This window comes from Peromyscus leucopus, chromosome 20 (genome assembly GCF_004664715.2).
Source record: "Peromyscus leucopus breed LL Stock chromosome 20, UCI_PerLeu_2.1, whole genome shotgun sequence".
Lineage (NCBI taxonomy): Eukaryota > Metazoa > Chordata > Mammalia > Rodentia > Cricetidae > Peromyscus > Peromyscus leucopus.
The window spans coordinates 32,190,534-32,204,092 of NC_051080.1; positions in this window are offsets into that span (position 1 = coordinate 32,190,534).

Genomic DNA, 13,559 nt, shown 5'->3' on the forward strand with positions numbered 1-13,559 from the left:
GGGATAAAGCAGCTAGCTGGGAAAGGACAAAGCCGTCAGCTCCCTGAGCAGCCTGAGTGAATCCTCTGAATGCCCTGATCTAGCTCTCAGGTCTCTGAGAGCTGTGGATTCTTCCTGGCCAGGGAGGAAGAGCGTTAGTGCGTGCCACTGCCACTAGAGGGCACATGGGTTCCGGACTGGGGAAAGGAAGGGGATGGGGAAGAGGGCTGAAAGGCAGGAGGAAGGCAAGTGGGGTGCTCAAGGAAGCTGAGGAAGGAGGTCTAGGAAAGCGCCTCTAGAAATGGGATGGGGTCAGGGATCCAGGAGGAAGAGGACAGGAGAAGGTATATGGGATAAAGGGACCTGGGAGTGTGGAGACCACAGAGGTTTCCTGGTGAGAACTTACTCAGGGTGAGAGAATCTGAGCTTGCTTTACCCAGCAGGGCTGCATAAGGGGATGATTTGACCACAGGCATGGTTACCAGGTGTTTGGAAGGGTCTACACTTGGCTGTGCGGTGTGCTTTGATCTTGCAAAGCCCCACCCTTTGGCATTGTTATAAAAAGTCCTTTTGAATAAACGGAAGGGGCGCTGGATGTTGATCCAGGCCTTCCTGAAGTTATCCTGTGTTTCCATCTTTCCTCTCATCATCTAGCTCTCTTTCTATCTAATATTTTCTTATCCCTCTCTCCTCCTCACAAGAACCCTTGAAAAGGTGGGAGCTGAGTCAGGAAGAAGCCAGGAGGCTCACAGAGGTCACCTGAGCAGAAAAGACAAATAGAAACAGACACCATCTACCGGGGGTGGGAGAGGTATTTCCACCAAAGCTGGAGAATCCAGAGACCCATGAGTTCTGCCATCCTGGAGCCTTATTAAGGAGACTGGGCTCTGCTAGGAGGCCAGAGGTCACACATTGCCTGGATGCAGAGACCCTTTACAGAGCTCAGTTCTGACCCCCTTCTTCTCTGGGACCCTGTGAAACCAGAACAGGAGCTGCATTGTTGTTAAGTCCCCATACCCTACAAGAATAGGTTTCTATTTTAGTTCAGAACAAGTTTCTGTTTCCTAAACCTGGTGTACCCTACAAAACATGTTTTCAACCTGCACTAAACTCACGGCCCCATGACTTATAATTGCCCTTTGCCTCACAAAATATGTTTTCAGGATACCTTGATCTATACCCGTGACCATCCCACAATGTATGACTCCCTTCCCACATGATGTATATTCTTGCTTTTACTCTTACCATTCATTGTATTTTTTCTAACAGCCGTTATCTTGCCCCGTAAGCACACTTACAGCCGTTTTCTATTAACCTTATGGCTCTCCCCATAAAAAGGGCCTCAAAAAGCCAGTGTGGGGCTCCTCTCTAAAGTCCTGAATTAGGGTGAGACGGCCAGCTGGTCAGTCTCGGTGCACCTCTAAATTAAGCTTACTTTAATGGACAATCATGGATTTGATCTTTCTCCTGGCATATTTGGGTTTAACATTACATGAATAAAAAGATGCTTTAATTAATTGCTTGCTTTAATTAGTTTGGCCTGACGCGGGCGTTGGTGGCGCACACCTTTAATCCCAGCACTCGGGAGGCAGAGCCAGGCGGATCTCTGTGAGTTCGAGGCCAGCCTGGGCTACCAAGTGAGCTCCAGGAAAGGCGCAAAGCTACGCAGAGAAACCCTGTCTCGAAAAACCAAAAAAAAAATTAATTTGGCCTTGATGATTTGGGTCGGTCATCTTTCTCCTTCCACCTTTGAGATTAACAACCTTATGCATGTTGGGTGGAGGTAGGGGGCACAGACCTGGCCATAGAAGAAAACGGAATACAGGGCCTGCTTCTGCTTCTCTCTCCCTCTCTCTCAGCCTCAGTTTCTCCATCTGAATATGTTCTGGTAATTTCCTCGTGTTGAGAAGCTTCTGCAGCAATGGGTGACACAGAGAGGCAGGACTCAGTGCAGAGCAGGAGGTGCTGTCTACACAGTCCTTAGTGTCTATCCGGTCTCAGAACTAGCTTCTGCCCCTCTGCTTCATTTGGGCCTGATGACCACAGATCACCCTGGCTCTTGAGTAAGGTTCCAGAGCAGATGCCTTATCCACACTTCAGGTTCTGCTACTTACAGCCAACCACAGTCCCAAAGTATCAAATAGAAAATTCCAGAAACAATTCTGGGGATTCTGTCTAAACCACCCTAGCCATATTCTCAGAGAGGGTAAGCCAGAGAACTCAGGCCAGATGAGAGCTGGGGTTTTGGGGTCTGGGATATGATCTCATCAGATCTGGAGAGTGGTCAGGGCAATCAGGTGTAGGGGATGATCAGGGCGGGCCTTGGCATACTGACTCGGTAGGGATCTAAGGGAATCTTAAAGGAAGGGCCCTGATAGACCCAGGAGAAAACTTGGAGTAAGGCCATTGGGATTTTGACCACACACCCGCAACCCTCTTGATAAGGAAGAGCAATTTACCTGCTGGGCGCTCATTCAAGGCTGCCTCAGCACTGGGTGGGGGGTCAGCTGAAGAGGAACAAGTGGGTAGAGAGCCCAGCCAGTGTCCTGCCTCTGCTTCGGAGTCACTGTGAATCCATTTCCAAACTGGCACCAGGAACCCACAGTGGCAATCATTCTCAAAGTGGTGAGCAGGTGGCCCGGATAGGGAAGCAAGAGGGTCCCTGAGACTTGTGATGTGAAAGAACTGGAAAGCGATGGACCCATCCTTCTTCCGGTGACTATGACATCATGCTTTAAGGCTCTTTGTCACGACAACACCCACCCACCCACCACTGCTGCCATGCTTCTAAGGGACAGTTCACTGGTAGGCAGACAGTTGGGGGAGAGGCATGACTAGGTAATAAAGGCGATGGCCTTCCAAAATGGCTGCCTTCTTCCTCACTTCCTGACCTGAGACAAAAACCTCATGGCTTAAAACAAAGACCTGCAGGCTTGTGTGTCCCACCAGCAGGACCCTGCTGATGAACTGGCTCAACAAGTCCAGGCAAGGTCAAGACATCAGTGTGCAGTTGTAGGGCAATCAGCCACCCTATCTCTCTTCAAAGCAACGAACCCTAAATTAGGGGAGGAAACTCTTCAGAGACGTCCAAAACCAGCCCACTCTGCAAAGCAGAGGGTCTTTCTCTGTGTTTCTGCTACATGCAGGTGTCTCCTCACCCCGGTAAATGCTTTCCTGCAACTCCTGAGCTGTTCCCTCCTTTGCAGTATTCTGTGATTTCTCTGCTGCCTACCTGGTGTACTTGACAGTTTCCTGCCTTTCTGTTCTTTAATTGGCAGAGAAAACAAACCCCATCAAGACCCATAGACTGCATCATTTTCATGTAAAGTATACACAAGAGACTTGTGCTTAGCCGGGCGATGGTGGCGCACACCTTTAATCCAGCACTCAGGAGGCAGAGGCAGGTGGATCTCTGTGAGTTCAAGGCCAGCCTGGGCTACCAAGTGAGTCCCAGGAAAGGTGCAAAGCTACACAGAGAAACCTGTCTCGAAAAACCAAAAAAAAAAAAAAAAAAAGAAAGAAAGAGAGAGAGACTTGTGCTTATGGGCCCTAACACCAATGGGAGGTGAGACAAGGAACTCTTATGTGCAAGGTTAGGTGCCAGGTGTTCACATGGTCCCAGCCGGCTCACCTAGGGACAGGAAAGACTTCAGGGAGGTAAGGGAAGAAGCTGTAGGCCACTTCAGCATCAAGATTGGAAACAGCCTGTGCAAAAGCCCTGAGGTGGGTATATAGATTAGAGGAAGTTCTTAAAGGAAGTTCCCAGGGTCATGGGCTTGAACTAGAGTCACAAGTGTCACATGAGCACTTTGTAGAGGTGGGAGTCAGGCCTGTAGACCCGGGGACTTGGCCAGAGGTGCATCACCATCTTGTACCAGTTACATAACAATTTTGCTTTAAAGAAAACAGCTTACTCTTAGTCAAACAAGAATGGCCATGGCCAAGGAATGGGTACTAAAATTACCCATAAAGGCGTGCTCCTCTGTGGAAGAGGTGACATGAACTCACAGCCACTGAACATGAAAAGATCCTGTATCAAAACATGAATGAGGGGGCTGGAAAGATAGATCAGCTGTTAAAAGCACTAGCTGCTCTTCCAGAGGACCTGGGTTTAGTTCCCAGCAACTACCTGGCCGTCCCCAACCATATAAAACTTCAGCTCCAAGGTATGAACACCCTCTTTTGATCTCCATGGGCGCCAGGCACACATGTGGTGCACAGACATACACACAGGCAGAAACCCGTACATATACAATAAACCTACAACGTGAAATAACATGCCTCCGTCATGCTGGTGAGGTTTCAGCAAGTGGGACATGTCAGGGAGCTCAGCCTCGTCTATGGCCCATTGTGCAGTCACCTGTAGTGGAGGACATACGGATTAGCTTCCAATTCTAATTGTTCTTCTGGCCGTTCCCTTTCCGGGCTATAGCCTGAGGAGTGTTGGCCACCTTCCCTTCTCTTCAGACACCACTGGTGTCAACACTATCAGCTTCCTGTCCACGCCCAGCCTGGCTTTCCCTGCCTGGGAGTCTAAGCACGGTCCTCAACAGTTGAACCTTATTTCTGTTTGTTTTCTTTTTCGGGTTTTAATGTAGAATGGTATTTTCACTAGGCAAAGAGATGTTAACATTTGTTGATGCAGCAGAATATTACTTTAACTGTGTAAAGGTGGGTTACATTTGTTTATGCTGCATTTGTTTAATGATGTAAGAACGTGTTGTATCTGTTTCATCTTGCCTGGCTAAGGTACCTGATCGGTCTAATAAAAAGCTGAAAGGCCAGTCGCTAGGCAGGGGAAAGGTTAGGTGAGGCTGGCAGGCACAGAGAATAAATAGGAAAAGTCTGGGCTCAGAAGGAAAGAGGAGGAATGAGAGAAGGAAAAAGAGAGAATGAGGGAGACACCCAGGACCAGAAGCCAGGCAGACACCAGATAGACATACAGAAGTAGTGAAAGTAAGATATACAGAAGAAAGAAAGGTAATAAGCCCCAAGGCAAAGGGTAGATAAAGAGAAACAGGTTAAGTTAAAAAAGCAAGCCAGAAACAAACCTAAGCTAAGATGAGCACTCAAAAGTAATAATAAGTCTCTGTGTCATGATTTGGGAGATGGTTGGTGACCCCCCCCCAAAAAAAAAGCCCAGTCCATGGTTTGGTTTGACTTTGGATGTCTTTGTCTTTTGAAACAGTCTTGTTACGTATGATCCGGGTTGTGTTATAAGGATAACAAAATTTTCCCAAGTTCCTGCCCTGAGAAAATTCCTCCCAGAGTCCTGGGACTCTACTTATGATGTGGGTTATCTGAGGGAAAGGAATCTATGCTCTTTTGTCCATTAATTTTATTCCTCTATGACAAAATTCTATCCACACAGCTCACACTCAGCTCCTCTCTGTGCCCAGTTTTCCTATCCTCATAGTTTAGTAAGCTCCTACGCTTTTGACCTGATCTTCATCTTCTGTTCCTTCATCCTCCCTCTATCCTTCCTGGCTCCTTACCCCTGGCCCTCGTTAACTCTACAAGAGATCTGCTTTACCCTCTGCAGAACCTCTGTCTTCCTCTTTCCTCTCTGGCCACTCGGTTCTGTGTCTGCCTCTGGAACTCTGCTCCTGTCCTTACTGCACCTGGTTATGCAAAAAGCCCTGCTGTCCTCAGTCAATTTCTCTGCCACGCCCCTAGGCCTGAGGGAAGGGGATGGTCTGAGCTTCATTTGCACAAGAAACAAAGCTTGCTTGCCTCCTAGGCTCAGCAGGAGAGTTAGTTACCTAGAAGTTTAGCAGGTCTGGGAAGCTTAGCTGTTGGCCAAATGGTCTATAGTATTTGGGCACACAAGAATTTCATAGCAGAAGACAGCTGAAATATTAAAAACTAGATAACACCACATATTTCATGATAAATTGCTTCCCATTTGACAGACCCTTGGCTGGTCAAAGTATAGCTTTAATACACAACTGAATCTCTATAATATATTCTTGAGGTCCTCAAGAGTGTTCCTGGTTGGTCTTTGGTCTTTTGGGGGGCCTGCCACCCAGCTTCCAAATAAATTACACATTGAGGCTTGTTCTTATTTATAAGTAACTGGTCTTAGTTTGGCTTATTTCTAGCCAGCTTTCCTTAACTTAAATTATCCTATCTACCCTTTGCCTCTGGGCTTTTCCATTCTCTTACTTCTTTGAATCTTACTCTTACTCCATGGCTTGCTGTATAGTTGGGTGGCTGGTCCCTGGAGTCCTCCTCATTCTTTGGCTCTTTCTTCTCTCTCCTCCCAGATTTCTCCTTCTGTATATTCTCTCTGCCTGCCAGCCCCACTTATCCTTTCTCCCGCCTTGCCATTGGCCATTCAGTTCTTTATTAGACCATCAGGTGTTTTACACAGGCACAGTAACACAGCTTCACAGAGTTAAAGGAATGAAACATAAACAAAAGTAACACACCTTAAAATAATATTCTACAACAAGGTTGACCTGGAATTCCCGGGAATTCTCCTGCCTCAACCTCCTTCCTCAGTTCTGGAATTACAAGTGCCATCACTCCCACCACACCAGCATCTCATTTATTTGTTTATTTATTTATTGGTCCATTCTTGTAATAACAATTTTTGTTTCATATGTTTTTCCTCTTTGTGAAATGACATTGTCTCAATGTCTTATTTTTTATAAAACATTATTTTTATGCATTTTAAATTAAAATATAATTATATCATTTTTCCTCCCTTTCTTTTCTTCCTCCCTCCGGCCCCTCCCAAGTCCCTTCACTCTGACACTTCTTCCATGTCCCCTGACACCCTTAAATTGAAAGCCTCATTTTCTTTTGTTATAATTATTACATGTGTGTATATGAGTGTGCGCATACATGTGCAAACATATAAATACAATCTGCTGTGTTTGTTTTTATTGTTTGTGCGCATATGGTTTCAAGGCTGGCCACTTCATATTGGGTCACAATTAGGGGGCACATCTCTATCAGAGGCTAATTCTTCCTCTCTTGGCAATCATTATCTGTCTGTAGTTCTTTGTCTAGGGGTGGGACACAGTGAGATTTTCCTCCTTCCATATTAGCATATCTATTGCTACTGCCATTGTTCTGGTCATGTGTATGCAACTATTTCTAGGGGAGACTGTTTCACAGCATATTCCCTGGTATTCTGGCTATTACCATCTTTCTGCCTCCTCTTCTGCAATGTTCCCTGAGCCATAGATGCAGGAGCTGCCAAGGGAGAGAAGCAAAGAATAATCCTACCCAGCTGCACACCCATGAATCACAACAATGACCAGCATGGCAAGCTATTGTAAAGGTACAATAAGTGGCCCTCACATGTTGGTGGTAACCAACAGATGCCTGATTGGACTTATGGCCCACACAACAGGGGGGAAATCATGCCTGATACTGGAGCTGCAGCCAACTTCCTGGGGCTAGTGAGGTCATGGGTCTAGAACAGACTATACTACTGTAGTAAGCAACCATTCCAGCTTTGATCTGGAAGTTCCAACCCCCATTGAGGCTTCGGTAACTGTCACGCCTACAAGGCAGGGCCAAGAAAGGACCCTGAAGACCAGAGATCCAGATGTGCTGGCACTCTTGGTGCCTGGACCCTGGACGCTGGAGGTAGACCGAGCAGAGTTCTCCAGAGAACACCGCTGGATTGCGCCACACCTTTCCCAGACCCTGTAAACCACCTATCCCTTCACGTGTAAGTTACCCCACAAAATAAACCTCCCTTTTAACTATATGGAGTGGCCTTAATAATTTCACCAATATACTACTGCCACTCAACTAGACCAGAACAATTCATAACTATATTCTAAATCTTATCTTTATAAGTGTAGCTACCTTTCCCATCAATGAAGCTTCTCTTGGCAATGCATGGAGACCACCACAGAAAATCACAACCAGACACAATGCAGAGACCAACTGATCAGATTGTGGGGAGCCTAGCCTCAGTGGAAATATTTGAGACAGCATCTTACTCTGTAAGCAAGACTAGCCTCAAGCTTCTAATGGTCCTCTTGCCTCACCCTCCCAAATGCTGGATTATAGCATGAGCCATCATGCACAGCTCAAGAGCAAATTATATTCTAAAGAATGTTAATTCTAAATTAATTTATTTCTAAATTTATACATATGTGTGAGCCTCAGTGAGTTTATGTGTACCACATGCTTGCAGGAACCCTTAGAGGCCAATAGAGGGCCTTAGATTTCCTGAAACTACAGTTATAGGCAGTCATGAGCCATGCTGGTGCTGGGAACCAAACCCAGGTGCTGTGGGATAATGTTTTTGTACACTGGTTTAGTAAAGTGCTGATTGGCCAGTAGCCAGGAAGGAAGTATAGATGGGGCAAGCAGACTAAAGGAATGCTGGGAAGAAGAAGGGAGTCAGGAGTTATCAGCCAGATGCAGAGGAAGCAAGATAAGAATGTCTAACTGAGAAAAGGTACCAAGCCACGTGGCTAAATATAGGTAAGAACTATGGGTTAATTTAAGTGTAGGAGCTGGTCAGTAATAAGCCTGAGCTAATAGCCAAGCAGTTATAATTAATATAAGCTTCTGAGTGATTATTTTATAAGTGGGCCATAAGGGGGCTTGGCAGGACTGGAGAAACCTTCTGACTACACCCAGTTCCTCTGCAAGAGCAGTTAGCACTCTTAACCACTGAGCCAGCTTTCCAGCCCTGGGTATCTTTGCATACAGAAACCTCTAGTGCCTCTATCAGGTGTGGTCTTTTTCAGTACTAGTATTTGGTTAATTCTAATGAACCCACCATGAATGTTTTTGCCAGTGGAGACGAATTAGTTTTGTGAAATTTGGATAAAAAAAGTCAAACTGGAATCCTTGGGTCTCCTTTGCAAGAGCAGAGAGAACACAAGTGTCTCTGAGGGAGGGTACCGCAACAGCAATTCAGAACTCAGCAGGTTGGACCCAGTTAGTGCTCTTCCTCTTTCCTCTGGGCTGTCTTGCTCATGGGGTTTGGACGTGGAGTTTCTTTTGAGTGTTTAAAAGACAGCCTTACCAGCCTCAGACCTGGAGTCTTCCCCTTTTTTTGAAATTGTATTAAATAATGAGTCATTTGCTGGAGGCTGCATCAAATTTGAATCTTTCCAAGTGTCAAGACTCAGTGTGTGCTGGGTACACAGCTCAGTGACAGGGCACTAGTCTAGAATGGGCATGATCCTGGCTTCTATTCCCAGGATTACAGACAACCACAACAAAAAGACTTGTCTCACATAGGATAGGAAAGCCAAGGAGGCAAGCAGTCACTGAGGAAACCTGAATTAGCCTGGGGAAGTGATATCAGTGGGTTTTGTTTTGTTTTGTTTTGAGTTAACTAAAGTCACACGTAGAAACCTGGCATAAAGCTTGTCTAACATGTACAGAGCCCTGGGTTCAAGTCTCAGTATCAAAAAAAAAAAAGGGGGAAGGAAGGAAGGAAGGAAGGATTGTCTGAATCAAGGGAGTATTTCAGACAATTTCTGGAAAGTCAGTTATAAAGGCCTTTAATACTGTAAAATCAGGCATAGAGGCAAATGCCTGTAATCACAGAAGTTGGGAGGCAGAGATAGAGAATCACCACAAATTCAAGACCAGTCTGGACTACACAGCAAGTCTATAATTTAAAAAAAAAAAAAAAAAAGACTCTAAGAGAAATATCAAGACTGGGAGTTAATTGAAGAGCTCCAGGGGTCTTAAGGGTTCTCACCTGCAGAAAGCTGGAGATGAGCTCACTTGAGTGGCCTGCGGCATTTCACCTGGCTGTCCCTCGGGAGGAGCAGTTCGGAGTTTGACATGAGAAGTGAGAATCCTGAGGTTTGCCCAGATGTTTGCACAGGAGGTAGTTAACAGTACCCACAGGAGCTTTAAACATGGGCCTCTACTCATAGGAAGTCACATGGTCATTTTGAGGCAGATGCTACAGGGGTCCTTTGGTCTGTTTTGTTTTGTTTTGTTTTGAGACAGAGTTTCTCTGTGTAGACCTGGCTGACCTGGAACTCACTCCGTAGACTGGGATCGCTTTGAACTCACAGAGATCCACCTGCCTCTGCCTCCGGAGTGCAGGGATTAAAGGTGTGTACCACCACTGCCCAGCTGGTTCTTACCTTCTTGAAGGAATGAATTCAGTCAAGAGATAGTAGATAATTTAATTAAGTTTATTTAGCAAAGAAGTGGTTTATTTAGGAAAGCTGAACTGAACACTCCAAAGAGATTGGAGTGGACTGTTCAAGGTGGGGAGCAAAAAGTTTCATGAATATTCACGAGGTAAGCTCCTTATGGCCCACTTTGTCTTGCAGTTTCCTCAACATCCGGGCTAAACTTAAACATCTAGAGAGAGGGCCTCTGACCCCACAGGTAGAAATCTTAGCAGTGGCATTTAAGGTATACCATGGAAGAGATGAGAAAGCCCGTAAACAGAACTGTCTAATGCTGGTACACACTGTCCAACCAGCCTCCCAAAGGCCTCCAGGTCCCTGTTTGAAGCGTGGTACAGAAGGCCACTGGGCTCATGCCTGCCCTGCCCCATGTGGGCCACCATCAGGACCTTGTCCAAAGTGCCACCAAGAGGGACACTGGTCAGCTGACTGCCCCCATGCACCTCGTGGCATGGGGACATCAAAGGAAGACCACCCTCCAGGTGATCTCCTAAGCTTGGTGATGGACAATTGAAGGGGCCATCTCTTACCGGGACCCCAGGGTAGCCATTACAGTATTGGAATGATCCATGTCCTTCCTTTTGGGCACTGGAGCTACTTATTCACTCCTGAGGGAGTTTTGGGGTCCCACCTCTCCTTCTTGTTTCCCTTTTGTCAGGGTAGGGGGACAGCCTTACCTACCTGACCAGACCCCACCACTTAATTATATTTTCAGGGGTGTCCCTCTCACCCACACATTTTCAGTTGTGCCACCCTACCCTGTGCCCCAATGGGAAGAGATTTTCTAGCTAAGGTAGGAGCTTTTATTTTGTTTGCTCCCCCCATGTGCCTGACTCCAGACTCATCAGCAGCCCCTCTTCTCCTCTTCCTAGTCACCCAGCCTACTAGCTCTAACATTTCATTTCCCTTGGCAGCCTCTCAGATCGACCCCAAAGTCTGGAGCACCCAGAATCCTTCTATTGCTAGGCACCATCCCTCTATTATTATCCAGTTGCAGAACCCTACCGGTACATGACCCAAGCTCAGTACCCTCTCTCACTCCAGAGCCTTAGGGGACTTAAGCCTATCATTTCTGACCCACTCAGAAAAAAAGCATGCTCCAGACTTCTATCTCTCTTGCTAACACTAACCAATAAAATTCTGATAGCAGAATACTAAACATAATATCAAGGCTACTAGTTCAAGATTTTAAATTACCTGTGTAATTTAAATATGTAAGCGAATTACATATTCGCTTCTTAATATGTTTAAAAAATCGGGCTGGAGAGATGGCTCAGAGGTTAAGAGCACCGACTGCTCTTCCAGAGGTCCTGAGTTCAATTCCCAGCACCCACATGGTGGCTCACAACTGTGAAACCTCAGTAAACCCCCCACTTCATCCCCTACAGACAAAGAGAAGCTAAAACCAGGATTCTTAAGTGTAGATAAGAACTTAGACGCCTTTTTCCAGGTGGCTTTATCAACTACAAAAAACTTAAGAAAACACAGAATTAGGATATACGACCATTTGGCAGAGACTAAGTGGTCATAAAACATCCCAAACTCCCCAAACCCCAGAAACAGCTCATAAAACTCCCAAACACGGTTGCTGAACAAACGGGAAATAAAGATAACATAAAAAAAACTACTGATATGAACCTAAAAGAGGGATGCGGGCAATGGGAGATGAATTATGTGGTCTGTGCCTTTAAGAACTAGCCTCACAAAGAAAGGGGAGTGCTCCTTCCAACCTCCCTGCTGTGAGTAAGAGATTTAAAAGATAAAGTCCAGGCCCGGGAAACTGGACCAATCAAGGATGGACCCGTACTAACCCCCTCCCCTCTAAGAAATTTTATGGGTTTTGCCTATAAAAACTAACTTCCCCAAGAAAGAGGGGCTCCTCCCTGCCTCACTGTATTGGGTGTAGGAATGAGTCCCTGTCTAGACTTGTATCTGCAGAATAAACCTTGCTGTTGCATTCTGGACATCCAAGGTCTTCGGTGGTCTCTTTGTGGGGTCACAATCTGGGCATAACAACAACCATCTGTAATGAGAACTGGCACCCTCTTCTATATACATAGTAAATAAATAAATCTTTAAAAAATCTTCTGAGCTCCAGAGCCAGCTTGAATCCACCTGGACAGGTCAGAACCACTTTAGATTAAGTATAATTCAAACTTTCCTGGTCCCGGGACCCCCTTCCCTCACCCTGGGACCCCTCAGGGACCATCCCCCAAGGTAAAATTTTTTTCTAAACTCCTTCTGCCTTACCCAGCACCTTGTCAGACCCAAACAGTCACAGAGTCCGAAGCAGCAGAAGGCGATGGACAAATCCACTACCTCAGGACATCTAGCTACCCCAAAAGCCCCCTTTCCTGCCCCCAAAACTTAACCAACTCCCACTGAGTCAGCTGGAAGCAGTTTCACGAGACACAGCGCCCCATTCCCATTCACCCACCATTTTTTATAAAAAGCAAAGAGTTTGGAATGTTAGAATTCCTAGCTACTCTCCAGCTACATGACTATACATGAGCTGTCCAGTAGCCAGGCAAGATGCTTAGTCATCCCAGGGCTTTGTCACATAATCTATGCGCATATGTGGTGTAGCTACGTAAGCCCATATGCACATGTTCTGGAGGAACCTATAAAAGCGGTTCCACTTATCCCTCGGCCCCTTTTTCCTGCACAATCCTTCCCTTAGGCCTAAACACATCCCTTCTGTTCCCTTCCCTTAATAAACTCTTACAGTGGGCTTTGTTCTACCTCATGGCTTTTCTCACATGGTAAACATTGCCGCTTAAAGAATAACATTGTGCCATTTAATAAATAACATAAGTGTTAGTGCATGCAGGCCCTTGGGCTGCAGCAGAGAATACTGCAGGTCAATGCACCTTCCTCCTCACTGCCACCCACAGGAGCAAGCAGAGACCGTCATTAGTGAGTCCTGTCCTCTCTTTTATCTGGTCAGACCGGCTATCTCACACCTGGCTTTTATTTACTTTCCTTAGTATTTCCTACTTCGATGTTTTTCCCATTTTATTTTGTTCCCAGGAGCCCCCTGTGGGAAGAATCTGAAGATGAATGGCGTTCAGTTCCACCAGCTTTACAGACAATAGGTATCCTCTCAGGGCAAGGGGCCAGTGCTTCAGTGTGGAGCGAGGGGTGGGGGGAGCGAGGGGGGCAGAAATAGAACAAAACCAACAGGAGCAAAACACACCCAACCTAGTAACTTTGAACCGCAAACCATACTGTTTTTTAAAGCGATTCTAATTTTTAGCCAAACAATCTCAAATCAGTTTATAAAAGAAGTTTCATTTTGCCAAAACTGACTTATAGGAAGAGTCAAAACTATGGACAGCAAAAGACTCAGTACAGTCACAGGTCAAGATCCTGTGACCGGTCCCTCTGTGGCACTGTAAGGGGCAAAAAGGGTCTCGTGCAGACAGATACGCACTGGAGAAG